The sequence below is a fragment of the Mytilus californianus genome, unplaced genomic scaffold (genome assembly GCF_021869535.1).
Source record: "Mytilus californianus isolate M0D057914Y unplaced genomic scaffold, xbMytCali1.0.p SCAF_2, whole genome shotgun sequence".
Classification (NCBI taxonomy): domain Eukaryota; kingdom Metazoa; phylum Mollusca; class Bivalvia; order Mytilida; family Mytilidae; genus Mytilus; species Mytilus californianus.
Genome location: NW_026262668.1, coordinates 103,526,061 through 103,552,921, shown reverse-complemented (window position 1 = coordinate 103,552,921; position 26,861 = coordinate 103,526,061). Strand labels below are relative to the sequence as shown.

General features: G+C 33.4%; 1 long non-coding RNA gene across 1 annotated transcript in view; it reads right to left on the bottom strand.

The window, feature by feature from the left end:
* Positions 1 to 20,820: 20,820 nt before the first annotated feature.
* The window catches only part of LOC127730640 (uncharacterized), a 35,548-nt gene continuing 29,507 nt past the window's right edge, over positions 20,821 to 26,861 (bottom strand). Inside the window, exon 2 of the long non-coding RNA XR_007995207.1 lies at positions 20,821 to 21,645. This is a non-coding gene — a long non-coding RNA (uncharacterized LOC127730640). The remainder of the gene's footprint in view (positions 21,646 to 26,861) is intronic.

Here is a 26,861-nt window from a genome sequence, read left to right as displayed (position 1 = left end):
TGTGACTTATAATCAAACATAATTATCTTGGTACAGGATTTTGCACTTGGTATCAGCAAAACGACAGATGTCACTATTGAAACAGGAACCACAAACCCTTCCTAATTAACCTAAGTTCATCTCCGTTTTTTACTTGTGTTTGTATAGTTAATCTTTATTTTTCTGTATATTTTTCGTTGACTATTGCCTTTGTTTCTCGTATGTTTTGTCATTGCTAATGTTGTTGTCTGTCTTTCTTCTTCTTGTAACTAATATGAGGCAGATCCCACCTAGTGAACTTTTTGGTTACAGATTTTATCTATATATATTGTCTTTATATAATACTAATTCATGAAATAAAAATCTAGAATTCAGAAGCAAGCAAAATTACTTTTAAAAATCTGCCTTCTGGTAAACAATTGATGTTCTTACTTGGTCAAAGCAGTGACACGTTCTGCAACAAACATATAAATATAAAACAAAGTTCTGGACAATAATAAATAACAAGAAATTATCTTGTATTGGATACAATGTGAATTACTTAGGTATTTTTAATGGTAAAGCATTACAATCAATGAAAAAAACGTTAGCTTCTGATAATGTATTCGGTATCACACACAATAGAAGGCTATTTTGCTCGTCGGAGAATACGGTTGAGACGAAACGAAAGATAATAGTGTCAACTTTGACGGGAAGGTCTGAAAGGGAAACCCATATTCCTTGTCTTCAATTCGTGTATATTAGACATGGTAACAGGAAGTGACAATGCGAGTAGCATTAAGCTGGCTATTTTCAAGTATATCAATCAAATTCTGATTTCAGTAGTCAAATACGACGTCCGACTATCTTAGAACGAAGAACAGCAATAAAAGCTTGTTCCTTTGCTTTTTGTATTTTTTTGCTGTGCATGTACTGATTATGTGTCATGGATGGATACCCCATATCCTTTGTTTTTCTATTATCAAAACAAAATGATGTATAAATTTAATCAAAACAAAATGATGCATAAATTTAATCAAAACAAAATGATGTATAAATTTAATCAAAACAAAATCATGTATAAATTTAATCAAAAGTAAACCAAGTCAATGTTCCCTTTTCCTCATAACATTTATTCTGTTCAAGATTTAGTGAAAATATATTCAATAAGGTCATTCAATTTCTGTTGTTGGTTAAAATAACATCTAAGTGTTTGTGTTTGTCTTCTATTGATACGGTTTATTTTATGGAGTTTTTTTTTGGAGGGGGCAATTATTAAGCTTTCGGTCTTTTGAGCTTTTGATTTCTTTAAGGTATTGTTTGAAATTGTAGCTGCTTCTTTTTTTTCTGTCAAAAAAATATGTACTGTGTACTCATTAATGAACAAAAAACGGAAAGAAGTTTCATCGCCGATACGCTGTGGGTTTTTCAGTACAATAGTTTTTTAAGGTTTACAGTAAATTTGTTAAATCAGGGATTTGAAGAAATTAGTGATTTTATTAAATCACTAGCAGTTTCAGTGATTTTGTAAATTTCCTGAAACTGTTAGGAATCTTATATAAGATCTCTATAAATATTTCCAGGGATTTTGTAAAACTTTAAACTATAAATTTGAACTTAATATCAAAAATGTATTTGTCTTAATACAGAAAGACCATTGATTCTTCAAAGGTATCTATTTAAATTAGATTTTACCAATTAAAACTGTTTCACAATGACTATGAATAATATATCGAGACAACACCGCCTGCACTGTGTCCAGCACTCTAGACCACTCGGCCACCTAGACTGAACTAAAACAATTCAGCTTTCGGTGGCCTAGTGTTACCTTTCTTCGTCAGTAGAATCTAGAGTTGTAACACAGTACATGATATATTAGGCATGGAATTGATTGCAGATTAGCTAAATCATCTATCATAAAGGATCGTACGATGCAGACACAGAAATAATTATATGATAAGTACGTCTAAACATCAGCACAACAATGTTAAATCTGCAGCAAATTTTTTGTTCTTCCCTCTCCGGGATTCGAACTCATGCTATTGGGATATCGAGACAACACAGCCTGCACTGTGTCCAGTTCTCATACCACTCGGCCACCTAGACTGAACTAAAAAAAATTCAGATTCTACTGACGAGGAAAGGTAACACTAGGCCAACGAAAGCTGCTTTTTAGTTCAGTCTAGGTAGCAGAGTGGTCTCAGAGTTTCACTGCATAAATCATTGTAATGCATGTGTCATAAGTCAGAAACATAGAAAAAAATAAAATTATATGATTTCGATGCACAATGCAGTCCAAGCGCACGCTAATATTTTCCTTTTCGGTGTTTTTATTCCCAATGTAGTGTAGAAGATCACGACTTTGCGCAACGCTAAACTAAAAGTATCAAAAGGGTGTTGGACAATAAGTGTTCTTTGCATATGTAGTTTGAATATGCATATTCAGGACGAGAAAATGAATACCAACCCGACTTTGTACAAGACCTTTACGCTGGTCCAATTTTTTTAACATGCTAGTTCACAAGGTCCACAGGATGACATGATACTCTACCCGGACCATAAATTTTGCTGTAACTTACTCCTAAACCATATATCGCGTGCTTAGCAGAGATACAGCCAATATTTGATTTGAACCAGCCGAGTATCGAACCAATGACCTCCCGCACCCGAGGCGAGCAAGCTACTACAGAACCACAGAGGTGGTTATGAATATTGAAGATACGCATACATGTACATGTGTGCCCCCTGCGATTATCACATTTCCATGTTCAGAAAACCACTTAATTTAGGTAAAACCCTTATTTGGTATATGTAATTCTAAAAGTTTTAAGATTAGAACGGGACGGATGAACGGACGGACAAACAAACAAGAAAATATAATAACCCTTGCTATCATAAAAGGAAAAAAAAAAGGGAAATTCAAACTCGAAAGTCGAAAAAAAACTGACAACACCATGGTTAAAAAAAATAAAAGACAAACAGACAAATAACAGTACACAAAGCACAACATAGAAAACCAAAGACTGAGCAACACGAACCCCAACAAAATGTAGGTGATCTCAGATGCATCGGAAGGGTAAGCAGATCCTGCTCCACATAAGTTTGTAATAAAAATAAAAGAATCCTTCTCAACAAAACTACAATAAAAAATTCCATACATGTCTATGTCCGTTTTTCAGACGCTTTTGTTTCAATTGCTTTCCAAACATTTCAAAAAAAAACAATTTGTGAGCAATGACGTTAAACTATACCCATGCATCTTTAAAAAAAGAAAGGGAAAAATACTGATTTAGTGAAGTGTAATCATGTTTTTCTTGAAGATGCATTTCAATAAATTCTATATTCCATTTTATTAAATTCTACGGAAAGATGACAAAGTGCTGTCAGATAGAAGTATTGTTATCTATTTTGAGTCGGACAAAAGTGTCTTGAAATAAATTAGAGAATTGTGCTAAAAAAAGAAGTTTGTCGTGTACACCTTTTACATTCCGGCGTGTTTGAAACTCTTGTTTTCACATCACTATTTAAAGATCAAAAATGAGAATATCATCTCGCTTCAGATTCATTATTTTCATTTTTTCAAACTTAATTTTTATTGTAGCGGTTTTGAAAATTCCTCATTTGAGAACTAAATATATGGGTCAAGTGAAATGACCAAGTAACGATCGGTGCATATGATTTCGGTAACTGAATTATTTATTCTCTCAAAGGTCGTTGTCAATAAAATCTTCCAGAATTCGATAACAAAATATGTAAAGATTTAAAATAGTAGATTGGGATAATTTTTTAATAACATGTATTGCAACATAATATATACATATATACAAGGCTCCGTGTTGAAGACCGTCTTTTGACCTATAATGGTTTACTTTTATAAATTTTGACTTGGATGGAGAGTTGTCTAATTGGCACTCATACCACATTTTCTTATATCTATATAATGTATTCAACGAGCAAAAAATCATGCAGTCTATGCGCCCCTCAGTCATGCTTCAATGCAATAGGCCGAGATACGTTCAGATGCGTTGGTTATGTAGAGTAATGTCATTTTATTGGAAATCTCTATCTCTACTAGAGATTTCCAAGAGATTTCCAATAGAGATTTCCAATAAAATGACATACGTACGTAACTCGACGTACGGACCTAATGGGACTGGTTATTGCCAACCATTGAATTTAATTAAATACGTCGCCCAAGTTTAAATAAAGTATTCAAAGACTTTTAAAATCACACATTGGAATTTTCGTTCATACAAAATAATTTTATCATTACAAAAAATGATAGAAATCTTGCATTATTCGTGGTTTTCCAGATTCCCGCCTTTATTTTCACTGACATAAGATCACGTATAAACACACGTATCCCATACCTATCATACGTACGATTTGAGTTATCTTTCATGGTTTTGATTATGACATTTATTTTTCAATAGACTTTGCAGATGAACGCCCCATAATACTTTTTTTCGGTCTTTCTTTATAGTTTATCTATCTTTTTATAATATTTGTTGCGGGGAAAATATAAAGAAGGATATTTTTCTAACAATTTCAGAAATATCGAACCAGAGTTTGTCAGAATATTTCTCTTTATAAAATTTGAAAATTCAGATAAAACTATCGCTTCCATTTAATTTCTAAACAAAAGTTTTTTTCATTTATTATAAAATGTATTGATAAAAAAATCCCTATAAATGTTGTTTTCTAGAATTAAGGTGTGTTCGATTAGGGATTGTTCTGTATTGATTTGTTTAACGGGAATGTTATCGGAGTCCAAATAGAAAAGACATTTCCAGGCAATTTTTTTTTATATCCTTTGAAGTAAATTAACTTATTGTATTTTATCCATTTTATTGATAAACAATTAAAACGAGGTCACCGAATTCAGTTATATGAATAAATCGTTAACGGAAATGTGTAAGGTAAGTAACACTGAACAACATAACATAATAAGATTTCGTTGTATAAGCGGATCCAGGATTTTGAAAGGTGGGATATAGGCAACGTTAGAAGCGGGACAAAAAATAGAAGTATTAATAGGATGTAGGGCCATATATATAAGTGTTCGTTGCATATGTATTTTACGTATATCTAGGACAAGAAGATGAATATGAACCAGACTTTGTATTATACCGCAGGAAGACATGTCATCCTACCCAGACATATGATTTTGACCCCGGACCGACCAAACTTTGCTCTTACTCCTAAATATTACGTGCTTGGCAGAGTCAGACAATCTTCGATTTGAAACGGGCGAGGATCGAGCCCAAGACTTCCTGTATTCGAGGAGTGGTGTAGCTTTCATTGACGCAATGAGGCAACCGCCTCACTAAATTTTTGACCATTAAAAAAGAGAGATAAAGAGAATTATATACCATGTCCCTCATAGTATAAAGTATACTGAGTGACGACGGTTCAAAACGTTGACTGCTTTACTCTTTATATATACTCACTCATTCCTCATTTTTAACGTCTTGAAATTTTTCTTTCATATAAAATGAACAAGGTAAATGCAAATATCTTTTTTAAGTAACAGACAAAGTATACCTCGCAAAAGAACTGATTTAAACAAGAGGTCATAACTGTGAAACTGATATGATGCTTGATTTTCTTTTCTTTTTTTTTTTAACTTGTTACTATTGGTGGACAAAGTTTTCAACAGACACTTGGCATTCCTACATTTTATGTAGTTCTCTTCTACCTTGGTTAATATAAGCTAGACTTCATAGTTAACCCAGTTATTATCAACCATACCTTTTGACAACAGCTAAAAGTATAAAGTTAAAAGGCATAGTGGATCTTAAACTTAATATCCCCAAATCTGTACAAAAGCATTTTAGAGGAGATCATACATATAATTCTGTCATTTATTTATTTTTGTTTTGATCAGGAGCTGTCTGTAACTGAATATTGAGAATTAAACCTTTAAGCAGCAGTTTCATTGAAATATATTGATTTAATGCGCACTAGAAATATTATTTCATAATGAAATTCCACAAATCTGGATTTTTCATAAACAGGATCTTATTGCCAGTGTGTGACCTATCAAGAGTATGATCACCTACACTTATTTTTGCGATTCATATTTTCAATTAACTGTCTACTCCCTATTGGCATTGACGTCTTTTAACCAAGGTGAGGCTTTGACTGCCAAGATTCAAATCATTTTCCTCACCAGAAATAAAATTCAAGTTACCCTCCTGTCATGGCGTAGCTTACGTTGAGGCAACCGAGGCAGTTGTGAATTCAAGGCTTATGGAAACATTGCCCTTCTCTACTTGGAAATCCCCTTTACGGTAGCTTTCTGTAATCTAAATTTGTCGGAGTAAAAAAAATCGACAACAGATTTATTTAGTCCTACCCCATTGCAAGCAAAATCAGTAGAATAGATGATGATCCAACTTACGAGTCTTCCCCGATCGAATCACTCTACCACTGAATCGGGTAAATTATTTAATTTTGTGTGAGAATAATTTCTAGTATATGAGGGTCTGGATGAGATTTATAGAAAACAGAAAAATGCCCTGAAATGAATTTAAACTTAAAAGAATAGAAATTTAAAATGGTGCTTAAATATAAAAGAAAGGAAAATCAAATTATGGGAGAAAATAATTAGAAATAAATATTTGAAAACCCCATTCTTAGACTTCAAACCCTCATTTATAACCGTGACGTCTAAAATTGAAACATCGTTGTGTTTTGAAATTTTTCCCTACGTGTAGAACTTCAAATACACAGTTTTTCATTGACTTTGATACCAATCAAAATGAAATATGCATCAATCAACATGCACAGAAAATAATTTATATGTTGCGGTTCTCAAGTTTTATTCTCGCTATTTTGAATTTATAGTTTTCACTAGGGAATTTAAAATATTTAAAGGAATCAATAATTCCAGAGAAATATTTATTATATGTCTGTTAGTTAATACATAATGTCAGTTTATATTTAAAAATTCCAACCAAATACTGTTTTCCTTTATCATCGAACAAGGTCATGATTTCTTTTGATATGACGTTAAATCATATGTCACAGTGAGATACAGCCACCTATATTAGAGTGTACGACGGCTTGGAAATATATTGGGAGATTAGGCTTTTGCGCTGGCTTTCAGTTACTGCTAGCAAGTCAGGAAACTGACTTGTCAGTGGTTGTCTTGTGTGATATCTTCACGTGTTTTGTTGTTTTTATAACTTTGAGTTGACCGTAGATTAGATAGTATCGGTTTAAATCATACACAACTTTCTATATATATAGACTCAGGGCAATTTTGATCTTGACAGATCAATCTCCTGTATCCGTAAAGAATTTAAAATCTGGGAAGTTCACTGAAAGGATTTGATTTGAAAAAGTGGTATATGTTTTTGATTTATGTATTCATCTGATCATTGAAAATGATGCAGGTACCAGAAATTAACTAATAAATCGGTAGTATAACTTAGAGAAAGGCATATTAACATTAAAATGATGAAATAAAATTAAACAAGAACTATTATTTTTAATAGATTCTTCTTGTTCAAATTGTAAAAACCTCGATAGCTTCTGGGGGCCTGCGCCCCAAGACTCCCTGCCTCGGTAAAAACATGAATTAAGGAAAGCTACACCACTGTTAAATATTGGAAATCTCTGCTAGACGTTTAGATACAACATGGAGTTACCTTTTCATACTATTCTGTCATTTTACTTTGTCATGAAGATATTCTTTTATACTATGAAGACATCTTGTTATAACACAAAGCTACCTTTTCATACTGATTTGTCATTTTACTATACTATTATGTCATATTAATATCTTATGACGATTAAGTCGTATACTACAAAGACATCGTGATATAATATGGAGCCACCTTTTCATACTATCTTATCACATCACTGTGCTATTCTGACAGATTACTATGATATCATCACGATACATCTTTATACTATAAAGACGTAATGATATAACAGTAATGCTGACCAAGGAATCTAAAAAAAGGCGCAAGTTTTTTTTTATGTAGAATTTATTTAATAATATCGAGGTGCATATGGCATGTGAAAAATTGCCTCCACTCCTTTTATATCAAAAAAGTCCATAACTCTGGAAGGAAAAATCAAAATTTCACCAAAAATTATACAGACCATTAGACTATCATTAAAAACAAGTGTAAAGTTAAAAGTTTATTTTCATCGTGACAAAATTCTTTAATTTTGGATATGATAGTCTTTGTTATAAAGTGTACTTATTCTGGTAATATGCAATAAGTCTTAGATACATGATTTTTTTCATTAGTTGTTATTGGCTTTGAACTAGCTGTCAGTAACTGCGAGTACTCTCAGATCTGTACTTATTGTCTTTTTGTTTTTGGGTTGTATAACTACCCGTCCAAGTCCACTTTTTTGTTATTGTTAGATGTATTTCTATTTGTATCCATCTGATGAGTTAAGCCTTTTTCAACTGATTTTTATAGTGTGTTCTTATGTTGTACTGTTACACCACTGTCCCAGGTTAGGGGGAGGGTGAGCGCTCACAAACATGTTTAACCCCGTCACATTCTTTATGTCAGGAGCCTGTAGTTCAGTGGTTGTCGTTGGTTCATGTCTGTCATATTTGTTTTTCGTAAACTGTTTTGTGATAAATTAGGCCGTTAGTTTTCTCAATTGAATTGTTTCATATTTTTCATGTCGGGGCTTTTTATAGCCGACCAAACGGTATGGGTTTTTCTCATTGTTGAAGGCCGTACGGTTGCCTATAATTGCTTACATCCACTTCATTGAACTTTGGTGGATAGTTGTCTCATTGGCAATCATACCACATCTCCTTATTTGTATATCAACTTTAGATTAGAAATGATACTTATATAAATAAACTCATCATAATACCAGGATTGAAATTTTGTATGTGCGTCAGACTCGCGTTTCGTCTACAAAAGACTCATCAATAATTTTGCATGTGCTAAAAGTTGTATGCCCATGTAATCTGCACTTTTTATGAACCTACAACTTTCTCAAAGTTTTGATGCCCTTCTTTTGCAAAAGATATTGCTATTGATATTAACTGTTACCCTTTTAAGTCAGCAATTAAAACAATTGAATTTTATCACTGTAAAAATATAGCAGTGGCTCCGCAAACAAATAATTTGTACGATTGGCCGCCAGGCTCCTCGTACGAAAACTTTTTTTAACCAAAACAAATTCCAGAAATTGTTTGTATGATTAGTTGTGAGGCTCCTGGTATGAATACCAGGATTGTCGTCGTACTTACATTTATTAACTGCGACGGTTGTGCACCAGTTTAAAACTATTAAATTCCAGAAGGAATTAAAAAAATATGTATTCTAAATAATTTCATAAAGAAGTGTGAGCAAGACTGTGTGTTACCAATGCCAAAAATCTTCAAAACAATATTAGGGAAATTAAATTTACATGCAGTAACAATTTCGTTACTGAATTTGTTATTTTTCTCCAAATCTGTGCAGCTCAGAAAACAAGGTCCCGTTTTTCAGCTTCTGTCTGTTCAAATTGTAACAGTTGGCCTGTGTTTAATGCATTGCATTCATTGTTGATTTTTGTTGCTAGTTCAAGTTCTTGTTTTCATGTTTAGATATTTTGTTACGAACTGCCGAAATGGTCAAGTTTGTTCGTGTACCTCAAGTTACGTTCACATCCCAATATTATAAAGGACGAAGTGGTTAATTGGTAGGAATTTTTTCTCAAGATAGACAAATGCTATCTTTTTTTTTTTCTTTATATCAACATTTATTCCTTTATACGGCGTATCTTGAAAATGCCTTGCTTGACTAAATTCAAACTTGACACAGTTGTGTTTTATGATAGTTTTACGGTAGATCTGTATACTTTTTGGTGAAATTTTGATTTTCTTCTTTCCAGAGTTATGGACTTGATTCTTTCAAAAAACAAGGAGGCAATTGTTCGCTTCCTCGTGCAAAAATGGTCACGGTGACCTACTTTTGCCTGGTTGGTTCTCTATCTTTTGAAATGCAGCAGGGTCCTATTCAAAGTGTGTTGTTCGGATTATTAGTTGTCTATTTTTGTTAATTTTTCTTTTGAAAATAGAAATTATTTTTCTATATGGAGCATATTGATAAGACAACACTTACATGCACTTACTTGCTTTTCTTTTCACTAATCAACGATTGACGATATTATTTGACTTGTTTCCAAAGTCTGTATTTATTCAAAAGATTGAAACCGCTCCATCAGACCAAAGACTTGAAAATTGTCATTTGCTGCTTCTCTTCTATACACGCAGGATGAAGGAGTAAGAGACAAGACTGATCGGCTGGAGTCGAAATAATCTGTAATGTCCGTGTAGGGTGACATGTTTTCCTGCGGACTGTTATATTGTGAACTAATATGTTAAAAATTCTGGCTGAGCGTGTTAGTCTAGCACAGGGTTTATATGCATATCTCATTAACATGTTTTTGTCATAATATGCATGTTATATTTGCCACTGGATGGCATGGCATAAACCAATCAATTTCTAACTCTTTCCATGTGGTTTCTCCTTTAATGACGGTTATTAATTCAATGTACTGCCCATAGATTGGTTTTACTTTTACTAGTAGAGATATTTGTTTCTACTCTTCAATGTTTACAGAAGCACTATACGAAACATAAACTCGTTGTTTTCATTCGTAAGATGTGTTTGAGCTTATGATTTTGCTATTTTATAAAAGGACTTTCCGTTTTGAATTTCAGTTTGGAGTTCGGTATTTTTGTTATTTTACTTTTTTCCAACAAGTTAGCTGTATAAGCTGGCGATGTCTTCTTTCTGCGGTTCTTAAGCAATAAGTTCCACAATTTTCTCATATTTTCCCGGTTCCATATATTACATTTTGATTTTCTTTCTGTTTTTTTAAAGTAACTTCTGTGTGTAAGTTTGCTCATGATTTAAAGACATCTCTGCCTGAGCCATCTCTCTGAACAATGCTGAAGTATGTCAGTTGTTAAGTGAAATATGAGTCGCTTTGTATTAATTTCAAAAGTAGGACAAATTAATCTCAGACTTGTAGAGTGATACTGTTCTGGGCTATTTTTTTTTTTTCGATGAATTATGTAAACAAAAAGAATTATTATTTTTTTTACAAATTACCTTAACTAATACAGAGAATCTGTAAAAAAAATCTTAATAATATCAGTGAAGTTGTAAAATCCCTCGTCAACATCAGGGATTTCATAAAATCCCTTTTCACTTCAGTGATAATACAAAACTCATGAAATTTCGCTGTAACATTTATTCATGTATACCCAACCATTTATACTCTTTTCGGGATAACAGTAATATCGATGCCTCCTTGTAATTGTTCGTGAAACGGGACAAGATGATTAGTGGAAATTGCTCGTTGTGACATTACCGAATTAGACTCATCGCCGAATGTGTACTGCATTGAAGACCTGTTAGTGACCTTCTGCTGTTGTCTGTTCTATGGTCGGGTTGTTGTCTCTTTGACACATTCCCCATTTCCATTCTCAATTTTATTACCATGAGTAACACGGCGGGTGCCACTAGTGGAGTCTGCTTTCCCTTCCAACGCACGTAAAGCTACTACAGTTTTGTAGTGGTTTGTATTGCATGTAGTTTGCTATGTAATGCTTTTTTTTTACTTGTTATTTTTTCGGCGTCTTTCGTTTTTTTGACATGGCATTGCGAGTTTCTCTCGACTTACGAGTTTTGAATGTCCCTTGGTATCTTCCGCCTCTTTTTCTTATCAACAGAATTATTTTGTCAGGTTTTTAAGTGCTTTTTTTTTTGTAAATGACTCATACGTAAACAGATATCTTTTACATACATATGCCAGACCTACAAGGATTTCAATGTCACTAAACTGTGATATTTGAAATGTCAGTAGTGAAAAAATCTTAAAGCAACAAGGTAAATGAGATGTAATGATTAATTATGGAACGCCACAGCTGTCTTATATGGAACTCTGATATTACTTTATGTTGTTTTATTATTACTTGATGATATTTTGTCTTTACTTAATATGGTTTTGACATTACGTAATGATGTTTTGATATGACTCAATATGGAATAGTCATTACTTAATGATATTTCGATATTACACGATATGGTTTCGTATTGACTTGATATAGTTTTGTCATTACTCAATATGGTTTTGTCATTACTCGATGTGGTTTCACCATTATTTAATGTGGTTTCATCATTATTTAATGTGGTTGTGTCATTAGTCAATGTGGTTTTAACATTACTTGATGTGAATGTGACTTAACGTTATGTAGTTTGTTTCATTACATGATGTGGTTTTGTTATTTTGTAATGATGATTTGCCTATTCTTTATATGGTTTTAACATTACGTAATGATGTTTCAAAATTTGACGATTTTACACTACATGATGTGTTTGTTTAATTATTTGATGTGGTCCTGTCATTCTTTGATGTGGTTATCCCATTACTTGATGAGGTAAAATCACGTGACCAATTCGGAAAAACCTGTTCTATTTTTAGATAGATTTCCATGTTGTATGTGCCTTGGATGAGTTTGGCCATCCATCGAATTAGCTGATACTACAAATGTCAAACTTTTATTTTTTTTAAATACAAATGTTATATAATTAGTGTTTAAAATGCACTACAATGCTTAAATAGATATAAGAAGATGTGGTATGAGTGCCAATGAGACAACTCTCCATCCAAGTCAAAATTTATAAAAGCAAACCATTATAGGTCACAGTACGGTCTTCAACACGGAGCCTTGGCTCACACCGAACAGTAAGCTATAAAGGGCCCCAAAAAATTACTAGTGTAAAACCATTGAAACGGGATAACCAACGGTCTAATCTATATAAAAAACGAGAAACGAGAAACACTTATGAACCACATCAACAAACGACAACTACTGAACATGTTAAATGTTTACCGGTATTTCTACTGTTATGAATTCACAATACACTACAAGGATAAATTGTTTATTTCTACTTTTATGAATTTACAATACACTACAAGGCTAAATTGTTTATTTCTACTTTTATGAATTCACAATACACTACAAGGCTAAATTGTGTATTTCTACTGTTATGAATTCACAATACAATACAAGGCTAAATTGTTTATTTCTACTGTTATGAATTCACAATACACTACAAGGCTAAATTGTTTACTTCTACTGTTATGAATTCACAATACAATACAAGGCTAAATTGTTTATTTCTACTGTTATGAATTCACAATACACTACAAGGCTAAAATGTTTATTTCTACTGTTATGAATTCACAATACAATACAAGGCTAAATTGTTTATTTCTAAGGAGTAAATACTGACAGTGAAGTTCATTATATTAATTTTGTATTAGTCAAAATTCTCTCACTGAATCTTGGCTTTAGGTATCTTTCTAAGGAGTAAATACGAACAGTGAAATTCATTTTATTAGTCTAGTATAGCATATCAGTCAAAACTCGCACTCAATATTGGCTTTAGGTATCTTTAGTAAAGACATAGAGCATCTTCGACAACATAAAACTAAAAATTAACATTGGTGTTAGGGATACATGATTATAGTAATCAATTTTTCTGCTATTTGCTAAATAATAACAATAACAATTCGGGTTACTGTTTGAGTTAAACTTTGAGTTAGTTTTCGATTTCGAATTCAAGTCATTATTAGAATTAAAGTTTTAGTTAGCATTGAGTTTCGAGTTGGACTTCGAGTGTGAGTCACATTTACAGGTAGAGATCTAGTTACAACATTAAATTTGAGTCACTTTTTGAGGTAGTCTAGAGTTTGAGCATGGAAGTAATATTTAAAAGGAATAACAACGACTAATTAGCATGTATTAACAGCCTGCAGAGCTCTGTACTAAAGTCATATGATTTTATCCAATTATAGTCTCAGCGGCAAGACCCCTTTGGTTACTATCTGTGATACCGCGGTTGTAAAATGGCATCTGGAATTTCTTATCAGTCACGTGATTTTATCGAGTCCGGTAATTACAAAGCACCTGTGTGAAATCCGAGGTTTATTAATAAGAAGGTGGCGCTGTATCATATAAAACCTCTACCCTCAGAAAGAAGTCGTATGATGTAAAAAACTTGAAAAACGGACGAGAATTGTTCAACCTACAACAGTTTAGCTTGGAAAATTGTATTTAATTTAGCATATTTTTGCTTTTTACCGTTTGTTTTAAACTGTTCTAAAAGTATTTTCCGGTTAAAAGCGGATCCCGAGTAAAACAGTTAAATACCGATGAATCGATCAGGTTTCACATGATGTTGAACAAAATAATGTAGACAGATGTAGACATAGAATATTTTACTGTTGAAATGTGCCAAGTTTATCGAGATTTATAAAAATATTTACTTTCAAGTAATTGATTACGTTATTGAAACTGGACAATGAAAATCGGGATCAAAAGTTCGTAAACATGTTAAATTTATATCTATTTTAAAAAAGTGTTTACAATTGAATTCTAATATTAATGTAGCACGTTACAGCAAAAAGAAAATCAACCATACAATACGAGCTTGACGCTATCTGTCTAACCGCAAATTTATTTTATATGAATTTGTTTATGTACAAATTAAAGAATAGAAACGTTTAAAATTGTGAATATTTAATTTGCCTGGTATACACGGAAGACTTGGATTATTCGTATTTAATAAAAGGGGGTCGAAACATATTTTTTGTACAATCATCTTCTTAACTTTCAGAAATGTCTTCTTAATTAACTGCATGGTTTTAAGTATTAAAATTGAAAATGATCCACCCTTTTTCTTAAATTCAATATGTGATAACTGTCGGCCTAAACTATTAAGATCGAAAAAGACATAAATAGGAAAAATAGACTAAAATCAACATTGAATGACTGACTCTATTCGGTAGCGTACAGCAGCGGAATGTAACGAGTGAACTATTCGGGTTACTTCGTACGTACATACGACAACAACTGGTCTATTCGTAATTTTCCGGGAACACGAAAATGACCGAAAAGTGTCAGTGATTTGATCTATCACATGTCGAGAGTCAATTACCATGCCATATATTTAACCAATTAACGAGTTATCGAAAGATGGGCGGTAACGCAGATGAAACCTTTGAAGTGACGACGATGTTATTCCTTTCAATATTACTTCCATGGTTTGAGTAAGATTCGAATTGAAGTCTCATTTAGATTAATTAAGATTTTGAGTTGAAATTCGAGCTATCTTATATGAATTCGTAATTAAATTTTCTATCGCGGAACAAGGACTTTTGCTCGGGCTTCCGAAAAGAGGGCTCCGGGGTATGCGTACAAAAGATAAACAATGTTACAGTATACAAAACGCAACATAGAAGTTGAAATAAAGTTAGATGTGGTGTGATTGACAATGAGACAACTATCCACCAGAGTTTAAATGCAGTGGATGTAAGAAATCATATATAGGCAACCGTACAGCATTCAACACACCGTAAAGTCAGCTACAAAAAGCCACCATGCACCATGTGAAAAAATTCAAACGAAAAAACAAACGGTCTTATTTATAGATAAACAATCTACAAAAAAAATGACACACATTTATACAACGACAACAATTGAACTTCATGCTCCAGCGGCTCTTTTCACAAAAAATCTTAAGAGTAAAAATACTCGTAAGTCATACACATTTCAGTATAACTTAGGATCAATTTTAATCGTAAGATTTTTTTGTGAAAAGAGCCGCTGACTTGGGGCAGGTAAATGTACATAAAGAAAGTGCACGTGGCGGAGTTTAACATGTATGTGAGCGCTAAATCCTAACCTTACATCGGACTGTTACAGTTGTGTAACAGCACAACACGAGAAAAAATGTAAACTAGACAAAATGATGCCCCCGCACTCAACTCATTTAACCGCTTATACCCCAAAAATGACAAAAAAGTTCAATTATCTCCCAAAAGAGCAAAAGATGATAAAAATAAAAACCTTGACCACATGCACACCTTCAATATATGTACAAACAGCCAGCAGAGTGAAAAATTCCTAGCATTCAAACTGTAGGAGGAGTTATCTGGAAACGCTCTTCTTATGCAAGTAAATTTCCCCAAAAAATACAAAGTTCAACTCTCTCCCAAAAGAGCAAATATTAATAAACATTAAACCCTGACCACATGCACACCTTCAATATATGTACAAACAGACAGTAAAGAGAAAACGTCCTAGGATTCAAACTGTAGGAGGAGTTATGCGGAATAACTTTATACCCATAATGGGACGGACGGACGGACGGACGGACGGACGGACAGGGGTAAAACAATATGTCCCCAACTTTCAGTTGCGGTGGCATACAAAATAGTTTCATTTGGCTGATTCAATAGGTCGGTATTACTGGGTAATATAAATCCATCGGGGTGATCTCGGATGCTACAGAAAGGCACCCATCGTGTTATTCGAGAAAGTACAAACCCAGTGATTTGGTTTTATTTGGTAGTTTACATTCAATGAAAAGATGAAGGTATTATGGTTACGACCACTGAAACATGTCCGTCGTCAAATGTGAAACAGATATTCCAAAAAAGTTTATTTTTTCAATTAGTGCGAGGTAGATCAGGGAATTCAATTGATTACAAATAAAAGATTGATATTCGTATAAGACGCTAAAAAAAATCGAAGAATTCTTATTTCATAGTATTGATGCTTTGTCGCTAAGTACGAGCCCCCCTCCCCCCGTTTCCCTGTAACTTTAGTGTGAGTTGATTTGAAGTGTTTAATTTGTTAACAATAAAGTTCAAGTATTTTGATTTGTGTCGAGCCTGTGACATCAATGTAGCGGCAGTGAGACACAACAAACCTATATTTCGTCGTCTCCATCTCCATTCTTTTTTATTTCTATTGAGTTTAACCTTTCATTATACATGTTAGTAAACATGTATGCCATCATAATTTTGTACTTTTAGAATATCATACTGTATTTGCTTACCTCGACTATTGTATCTGTATTTATATTGAATGTTTCTCTGCAAACTTGTATTTAGTTTTTAGAGAATAAAGTATCTATCTATCTATCTATCTATATATCGTTAGGTTTCTAGTTTTTCTCATTTTTCATTTCGGGACCTTTTATAGCTTACTATAGGGTATGGGTTTTGCTCATTGTTGAAAACCATACAGTTTTGTTTTAGTTACATAAAACCGAATTAAACTGTTTTGACATGATAAATTTGTAAACCTCCATGAAGTGTTTTAAAACTTGTATAGGAGTTATTCCTCAATTTCAAGAAAAAACATCTACAGAAAAACATTTTTTTTTTTAATTTTGTTTTTACCGATAAATGTATAGATAAATGTACAGCCGATCAACATGGCGCTTTTACACTTACAGCAGCAATATCAGGCAAGACACAGGGTTCCGTGGAATATTTTACAAAATTACAAAAATACTGCTTCCGTTTGAGAACTTAGGATAAAAACAACAGGACCAAGTGGTTTGGGGATATCCCAATTATGTCCGAAATAGTGTAAACTTTTTAATACTTTTTTCTTATTATTGTCTGCCGTTCCCCTTTTTCTTACCAAATTACTCTGAACAACCACTCGAACTTTAATTTGAACTTTAACTCAATGGATAGAGATACCCATCCAAAGCACATTAAACAAACGATATATTGAAATCTGTTTAAAAATAGAACATATTTTTTCCGAATTGGTCACGTGGTTTTACCTCATCAAGTAATGGGATAACCACATCAAAGAATGACAGGACCACATCAAATAATAAAACAAACACATCATGTAGTGTAAAATCGTCAAATTTTGAAACATCATTACGTAATGTTAAAACCATATAAAGAATAGGCAAATCATCATTACGAAATAACAAAACCACATCATGTAATGAAACAAACTACATAACGTTAAGTCACATTCACATCAAGTAATGTTAAAACCACATTGACTAATGACACAACCACAATAAATAATGGTGAAACCACATAGAGTAATGACAAAACCATATTGAGTAATGACAAATCTATATCAAGTCAATACGAAACCATATCGTGTAATATCGAAATATCATTAAGTAATGACTATTCCATATTGAGTTATATCAAAACATCATTACGTAATGTCAAAACCATATTAAGTAAAGACAAAATATCATCAAGTAATAATAAAACAACATAAAGTAATATCAGCTAGAGTTCCACATAAGACAGCTGTGGCGTTCCATAATTATTATACAACCGCTTACCAATCGTCATGTTTGATTGATCGCCGGGTTCCTGTTTAAGTGACCTTATTACAAATGTAACCGTAAAGAGCCGACATCAGTCGTTTCTTTTATTGTGTTTTATATGAGTTGTTTTAAATTACTTCAGAAAGTTGATGGTCAATACTTTTATCAATTTTATGACGTTCATTTTGATTAATGATGTCGGACCTTTCATGCGGTACGTGGGATGCACTGTAGAGCTAATATAATAAATATAATCTTAATCATATATCTCCTGAGAAAAGTTAGAGTGGTCAGTTTAGGTTAAAATATTTTAATTGTACGCACGCGGTGTAATTTGTGAAACTTGTACAAAATTATAGCAATGACGACGATTTCGAAATGCCATACGTAAAGAAATACCATTCAAACTACCAAATAAACGTAGGTTTTAATTCCATAAGAAAAGTTCTTCGACTTCGTTCGCATGAATAATTTTGTTGTATTATCTTTCTAAATCGTGACCAAGAAAACTTCATGTCATGACTTTGAACAAATGTTAGTTCACAAACTTCGTATAAGTTGGTCATTCTTCTGACGTAAATTCTCCTGAATGTTAAATTATGGAAATCCATGTACACTTCGTATAGGATTATTTTCACATTCTCAAATTGTTCACCTTCAAAACCTGTGATTTTCATTGTGTGGCTTTGAGTTGCATAGATTTGAAAGATGCATAGACTAACAAGGCATCACAATATTCAAAATTCGGACTGTTTCCGTCTTTTTCTCGTTAGAAAGTTTCTCACTTCGTGTGCTCGACCAAATAAAATGCAAAATGTATCACAGAAAAAATAAACGCGTACGTTCAATCACATAAAAGATCACAAATTGAATAATATTGTGAATCAATTTAGTCCTAAAAAGGCATTAGATCACTCAACCAAAATCTTATCCAGGTACAGACAAGCAAAGATGGGAGAAAACAATAAGAAGCATGAACTTCAAACAGAGTGAGACTTGCTGCATCCACAGAGTGAGAAAATTTATTCTACCACTGGCGAAAATCAGAATATAGCAACGTTATTTTTAAAATAAATTATGAAAGTTTCAATAGAATTGAGAATAGAAACGGAGAATGTGTCAAAGAGACAACAACCCGACCAAAGAGCAGAAAAACAGTCCAAGGCCAAGGGTCTTCAATGCAGCGAGAAAATCCCGCACCAGGAGGCGTGCTTCAGTTAGCCCTTTAACAATAAATTGTATACTAGTTCAGCCAAATGGACGCCACACTAAGCTCCGAAACATATAAATAAAAAATAAATTAAAAAAGAACACAAGAGACAACAAAGGTTCCTGATTTGGGACAAGCGCAAGAATGGTTTGGATAATTACACACACTTGGTACCATACATCGTATATATTGCTGAAAATTCAGCGAGTTTCTCTTTTGGAGGAACACTTGTTAAAATGTATAGAATACATAGTGCGGTGTACCATTATCGAAAGTTGAAGGCTCGTGTTAAAAGTGAGAGATTTGCTCAACAGTATTTTGAAGAAAGACGCTCTGAAAATTTGACACATTAAAAATAGTCTTAAGAGGAAGATATATTCTGTCATTGAAAGTTTAAAGAAAAAGTTTTGAAATCTTATAAAAGAGACTAAATTCGTGTTTACTTATACATATAACCTTTTACTTTCGGAATTCCTTAATACAGCAACACAGTTTTTCTTTATAAGAAAAATCTTCACAACAAGTTATGTTTCTGTTTTGAATTTAACAAATCATTATATTGTTCACACCTTAGACCGTTTTTCTTTTTCTCGCTAATACTTTGCAAGGACTTATCAAACAGGTATATTACGTTTAAGATCGTTTAAATTATTATGAGTGGTATGGCAAACCAGGCAGAAATCATTCGAACACATTGGAATGTCGGTTATAGTACATTGTTTAAGTACTTGAAGATAAGGCATATTTGAAGTTCTTTTACCTTTGGAACATGACCTAAACTGTCGCTATGTCTTCCGCCTATCATAATATAATTCTTCAGAGGTTAAAATTATTATTATTCGTAAACTCTTAAAAATATGAATCAAATTAGGGTAACACCAGTATCTATAAAATCCAAAGTAGGTTAGGTAGAATTTAGGTTTGTTTATATGCATGTTTTTACAGCTAGTAGTTTCAATATAATATGATTTGACTAATTTTTTTTAAAGTGTTATGATTATGCGATTAATTTATTTAGCTTTGCTTTTATAATTTTGTTTGTTTTATCATATTTTTACTCATGGCTATATGGAAGGTATCCCCTCCCTTACTTTACAAATCCTTGGGGACACTCAGCTGTTACCATCTGAGTTATGGACATTTATGAAATTTTATCACCGGTTGTTTCAAAAATTTTACTCTTCCCCTAAGAATTTCTGGGGATAAACAGTCAAATTTCATACAAATTCATTCCAACACCAATTTAACATCACCACTACTTTGCTTCCTCATAGCCTCATACTAGGTTTCCTCATACCCTCATACTACGCTTCCTCATGAAACCATCGTTTCAAACGCATTTATTTGGAACCATCGTTCCAATTGGAATGGTGTGATGTCAAGACAGGGGTATATACTTTGCTACTTTTCAGTACGCACTTAGGCTCTTGGTTTAGACATGGAGCAAAAATTATAATTTTTTAGCTGAGTAGATTCCCCAAGGGCCAAATTGAGTAATTAATATAAAATGATAAAATTTTATTTCATTTATGATTTATGTTTCATTCAAACCTGGATACAACTGGCACTGCTGCATAATACATATATTTACACAGGAGTTTATTTATATGGGCTAGAGCAAGACTTTGAATTATGTTGATTATATTGTTGATATGAGAACTAAATGCTTAATTTTACGTATAGCGATATTAAATGGAGAGTTCTGGAGGAGATCAGGGATAATTAAAATATTGCTTATATTACATGTACTAGGAACTCATTATGTGTGATTTGGCTCATTGACATATATTTCAGCAAGTTGGAATTAAGGTCAGAGACTTACTTAGGCAGGTTTTTAATGTCAGGTCTAAAGATTTTTGCAAGGAGGTAACTGTTTTTCAGGATGTTTACTCAGGTGTTATATATCTTTCATTATTACAAAACACACATTCACCGACCATAGGAGAAATACATGCAGTATAAACAATAGACAATCAAATACGATCACAACATTACAACAAATTATAAATGGACCGCTAATATATTTACAATCCAAGAATCAGTACACTAGTCAAACATGGAACAAATGACAGTTAAACATATTCTGGATCGTTTCTGAGGACTTTGTATAAACTATAATAGTAATATAACTCTTCAGAGGTTAACATTCAGTCAGTTATATTTGTAAAATTTTTATCAAATAAACACAAACTCTCACATGGGAGTCGCCACTTGCAGAGACAAGTGCAAATTTTTTATTCGTATTTGTATAAAAGTGTGGAAAATTCGTGAAAATACATCGAAATTTAGCAGCTGGTACTGGTTTCCGCTTACTCATGGTCAACAAATCTGAAAATAAATAATATAAATTATTATATTTTTCATTTGGTAAAATGTCACTGTGTGTACACTTTGACTGCAATGGTTCTAATGACTTAAAACTGCCTACATTTACTCGTGCATGAAACAAAATACCCCAATCGAACCAACCTTGAAATAAATATCCAAACACGTGTTTTAACTATAAAGCCCCAGTCACACTGTCACGTTTCGGCTATCCCGTTTTGCTACGTTTTCAAAACGTAGCTAGCGAAACGGCAATATACGTACTAGCGAATCGTATCGATCCGTACTTAAAACGGCAATATACATAGCTATGCGTGGATTGATACGTGATCGGTCCCGTTTGTATTGGTCTGCACAATACAAACGTCACTAAAAATAATAAAATGCTCCGCTTGGGCGCAGCTTGATACGACCGCAGAGGTCGAACCCTGAACAGTTTGGGCAAGTATGGAAACAACATTCAAGCTTGATACAGCACTGAATTTGGATTGTAATTAAATATTTGACACAGCATAGGTTTCTGACACAGAATGAATGTGGTCTAAGAACTTAAAATTTTTTAATTTACCTATTCAAATCATATCATAATTATTTGCTTTTATATATAAATCAGAAATAACCAATTTAAAATGGAAAATTTTAAAGAAAAAAACGAAAATAAAATCCCCCCAAATTTTTTGAACCCCCTTATGATTCATCACCCCCAAACTCAATCCCAGCCTTCCCTTTGTGGTATGGTACCTTGCAGTACAATTTCACAGAGATCCATACACTTGAACACAAGTTATTGTCTGGAAACAAGAAAATGCTTGTTTTTTGGCCCCTTTTTGGCCCCAAATTCCTAAACATTTAGGGCAATTACCCCCAAACTCAAACCCAGCTTTCCCTTTGAGATATGGAACCTTGCAGTACAATTTCATAAAGATCCATACACTTACACAAAAATTATTGTCCTGAAACTAGAAAAATGCTTGTTTTTTTTGCCCCTTATGGCCCCTAATTCCAAAAATTTTGAGGCAATTACCCCCAAAATCAATCCCAGCCTTTCCTTTGTAGTATAGTACCTTGCAGTACAATTTCACAGAGATCCATACACTTGAACACAAGTTATTGTCTGGAGACTAGAAAAATGCTTATTTTTGGCCCCTTTTTGGCCCCTTATTCCTAAACGTTTTGGGCAATTACCCCCAAACTCAATTCCAGCTTTCCCTTTGTGATATGAAACCTTGTAGTACAATTTCATAAAGATCCATACACTTACACACAAGTTATTGTCATGAAACTAGAAAAATGCTTGGTTTTTGCCCCTTTTTGGCCCCTAATTCCTAAAATTTGAAGGCAATTACCCCCAAAATCAATCCCAGCATTCCCTTTGTGATATTGAACCTTGTGGTACAATGTCAGAGAGATCCATACACTTACACACAAGTTATTGTCATGAAACTAGAAAAATGCTTGTTTTTTGCCCCTTTTTGGCCCCTTATTCCTAAAATTTAGATGCAATTACCCCTAAAATCAATCCCAGCATTTCCTTTGTGATATGGAACTTTGTGGTACAATGTCAGAGAGATCCATACACTAACACACAAGTTATGTCTGGAAGTTACAAAAATGCTTATTTTTGGCCCCTTTTTGACCCCTAATTCCTTAACTGTTGGTACCATAACCCCCAAAATCAATCCCCACCTTCCTTTTGTGGTATTGAACCTTATGGTAAAATTTCATAGAGATTCATTCAGTTAAACTAAAGTTAGAGCGCGAAAACCAATGTGTCTTCGGACGACGACGACGACGCCACGACGACGACGACGACGACGACGCCAACGTCATACCAATATACGACCGCAAAATTTTTTTTGCGGTCGTATAAAAACGTAGTAGGAACGTAGAAAAGCGCAGTAAAACGTAGAAGCAACGTAGAAATATGTATTAGAAACATTCCTGATACTATGGTGTACCATTTGGTTCAAAGGGTATTTTTATCGATTAACCGCTACTTTTATCGGTTAACCGCTATTTTTATCGGTTAACCGCTATTTTTATCGGTTAACCGCTACTTTTATGTCGGTTAACCGCTATAAATATGCCGGTTAACCGCTAGTTTTACCGGTTAACCGCTAATTTTATCGGTTAATCGCTATTTTTATCGGTTAACCGCTATTTTCATCGGTTAACCGCTATTTTTATTGCTTCATCAATTCTCATTTATCGTCTATGCACAAATAAATTATTATCTTAAATGAGTAAGTGATTGATGGACAAAGTTTATCGCTTAGCCTGTTAAAACGTAATGTGGATTGCTTACGCCTCCCATGTATCTATTTTTGGTCAATCACTTCCACCCAAGTTATGGAATTGTTAATTGACATACGCACACAAGATTTTAGTGTTGAACACGTGGCAATTCTATATAGCACTTTATCGTACTTCAACAATTTTTGTTTTATTTAATTTTACACTTTCAATATGACAAAATGTATTGGATTTCATGGATCTGAATATAAAATAATTATATGACGATGTTTTAAATTCCAAAAACTTAGTGAAAAAAACATGAAAATGCTCATTTATCAAATAGAGGTACTTGTATATATTCCACTACTACAAATCTGTATAAATGATAATTCGATTGATGATACCGTGTGTAATGAAGACGAGAAATGTTATCTTCTAACATATCTTTTTTTGGTCAATCACTCCCACCCAAGTTATAGAATTGTTAATTGACATACGCACACAAGATTTTAGTGTTGAACATGTGGCAATTCTATATAGCACATCGATCACACTTTATTGTACGTCAACAATTTTTGTTTTATTTAATTTTACACTTTTAATATGACAAAATGTATTGGATTTCATGGATCTGAATATAAAATAATTATATGACGATGTTTTAAATTCCAAAAACTTAGTGAAAACATGAAAATGCTCATTTGTCAAAAAGAGGTGCTTGTATATATTCCATTACTACAAATCTGTATAAATGATAATTCGATTGATGATACCGTGTGTAATGAAGACGAGAAATGTTATCTTCTAACATGCACATATATTTTGTGTTATTTCCAAATTAGAAATGAAAAACTGTTCTCTTTCATATTTCTCCCACAGACATGAAACGATATCTATGATACATTTTCTATATTATTGAATTAAATTATTAATGCTATTCAAAAACTCTACCAATGCTTTAATTCAATATTTTTTTAATCAATAACTTGAAGAATGTATTTTTTGTTATAATTGTATTATTGCAAATGTTATTAGAAAAAAGGTGGATTCAGCATCTACTTTCTGATTTATGTCCGATATATGTTACAAGCTGGGTGGTATAAAGTAATGGAGAGAGTTATTTAATAAGAAAGTATAACTTTATTTAATAACGAGAAACAAACGTTTTATGAAAGTTCGTCAAAATTCCGCCTAAAATGGAAAACTGTGCATCAACTAATAGAAATGTACATAACTGCTTTTTTAGCTCACCTGGCCCACAGGGCCAAGTGAGATTTTCTCATCACTTGGCGTCCGTCGTCCGTCGTGGTCGTCCGTCGTCGTCCGTCGTCGTTAACTTTTACAAAAATCTTCTCCTCTGAAACTATACTGGGCCAAATATCATCATTGGGGTATCTAGTTTAAAAAAATGTGTCCGTTGACCCGGCCAACCAACCAAGATGGCCGCCATGGCTAAAAATAGAACATGGGGGTAAAATGTAGATTTTGGCTTATATCTCTGAAACCAAAGCATTTAGAGCAAATCTGACATGGGAATAAAATTGTTTATAAGGTCAAGATCTATCTGCCCTGAAATTTTCAGATGAATCGGGCAACCCATTGTTGGGTTGCTGCCCCTGAACAAGTAATTTTAAGGAAATTTTGCCGTTTTTGTTTATTATCTTGAATATTATCATAGATAGAGATAAACTGTAAACAGCAATAATGTTCAGCAACGTAAGATCTACAAATAAGTCAACATGACCAAAATGGTCAGTTGACCCCTTAAGGAGTTATTGCCCTTTATAGTCAATTTTTAACAATTTTCATAAATTTTGTAAATTTTTGTAAATTTTTACAAAATATTTTCCACTGTAACTACTGGGCCAAGTTCATTATAGATGGAGATAATTGTAAGCAGCAAGAATGTTTCAGTAAAGCAAGATCTACAATCACAACACCATCACCAAAACACAATTTTGTCATGAATCCATCGGTGTCCTTTGTTTAATGTGCACATAGACCAAGGTGAGCGACACAGGCTCTTTAGAGCCTCTAGTTTTATACATTTTTGTTACTGCTTTTTTAGCTCACCTGGCCGGAAGGGCCAAGTGATCTATTCTCATCACTTGGCGTCCGTCGTCCGTCGTCGTCGTTAACTTTTTACATTTTGAACTTCTTCTAGAGAACCACTGAATGAAATGGAACCAAATATAGTATGACTGTTCCTTATGAGGTGCTGACCAAGAGTCAGGTGAGCGACACAGGCTCTCAGCAGTTTAATTAAAATTTAGCTACTTCGATTTTTTGTAGCCGATCCATCACCCAAGATGGCCGCCAGCGGGGAGCTTAGTTTAACAAAGGACCCTATGGGAAATACATACAAATGTCTTCTTTTAAAGAACCACTGAATGGAATGAAACCAAACATAGCATGAATGTTCCTTGTGAGGTGCTGACCAAGTGTTGTTACTTTGTAGCCGATCCATCATCCAAGATGGCCGCCATCGGGGGACTTAGTTAAACATAGGATCCTATGGGAAATACATACAATTGTCTTCTTTTAAAGAAACACTGAATGGAATGAAACCAAACATAGCATGAATGTTCCTTATGAGGTGCTGACCAAGTGTTGTTACTTTGTAGCCGATCCATCATCCAAGATGGCCGCCAGTGGGGGACTAGGCTTAACATAGGACACTAAGGGAAATACATACAGATGTCTTCTTTTAGAGAACCACTGAATGAAATGAAACCAAACATAGCATGAATGTTTCTTATGAGATGCTGAACATGTGTTGTTACTTTGTAGCCGATCCATCATCCAAGATGGCTGCAAGCAGGGGACTTAGTTTAACATAGGACCCTATGGGAAATACATACAAATGTCTTCTTTTAGATAACCACTGAATGGAATAAAACCAAACATAGCATGAATGTTCCTTACAAGGTGCTGACCAAGTGTTGTTACTTTGTAGCTGATCCTTTATCCAAGATGGCCGCTAG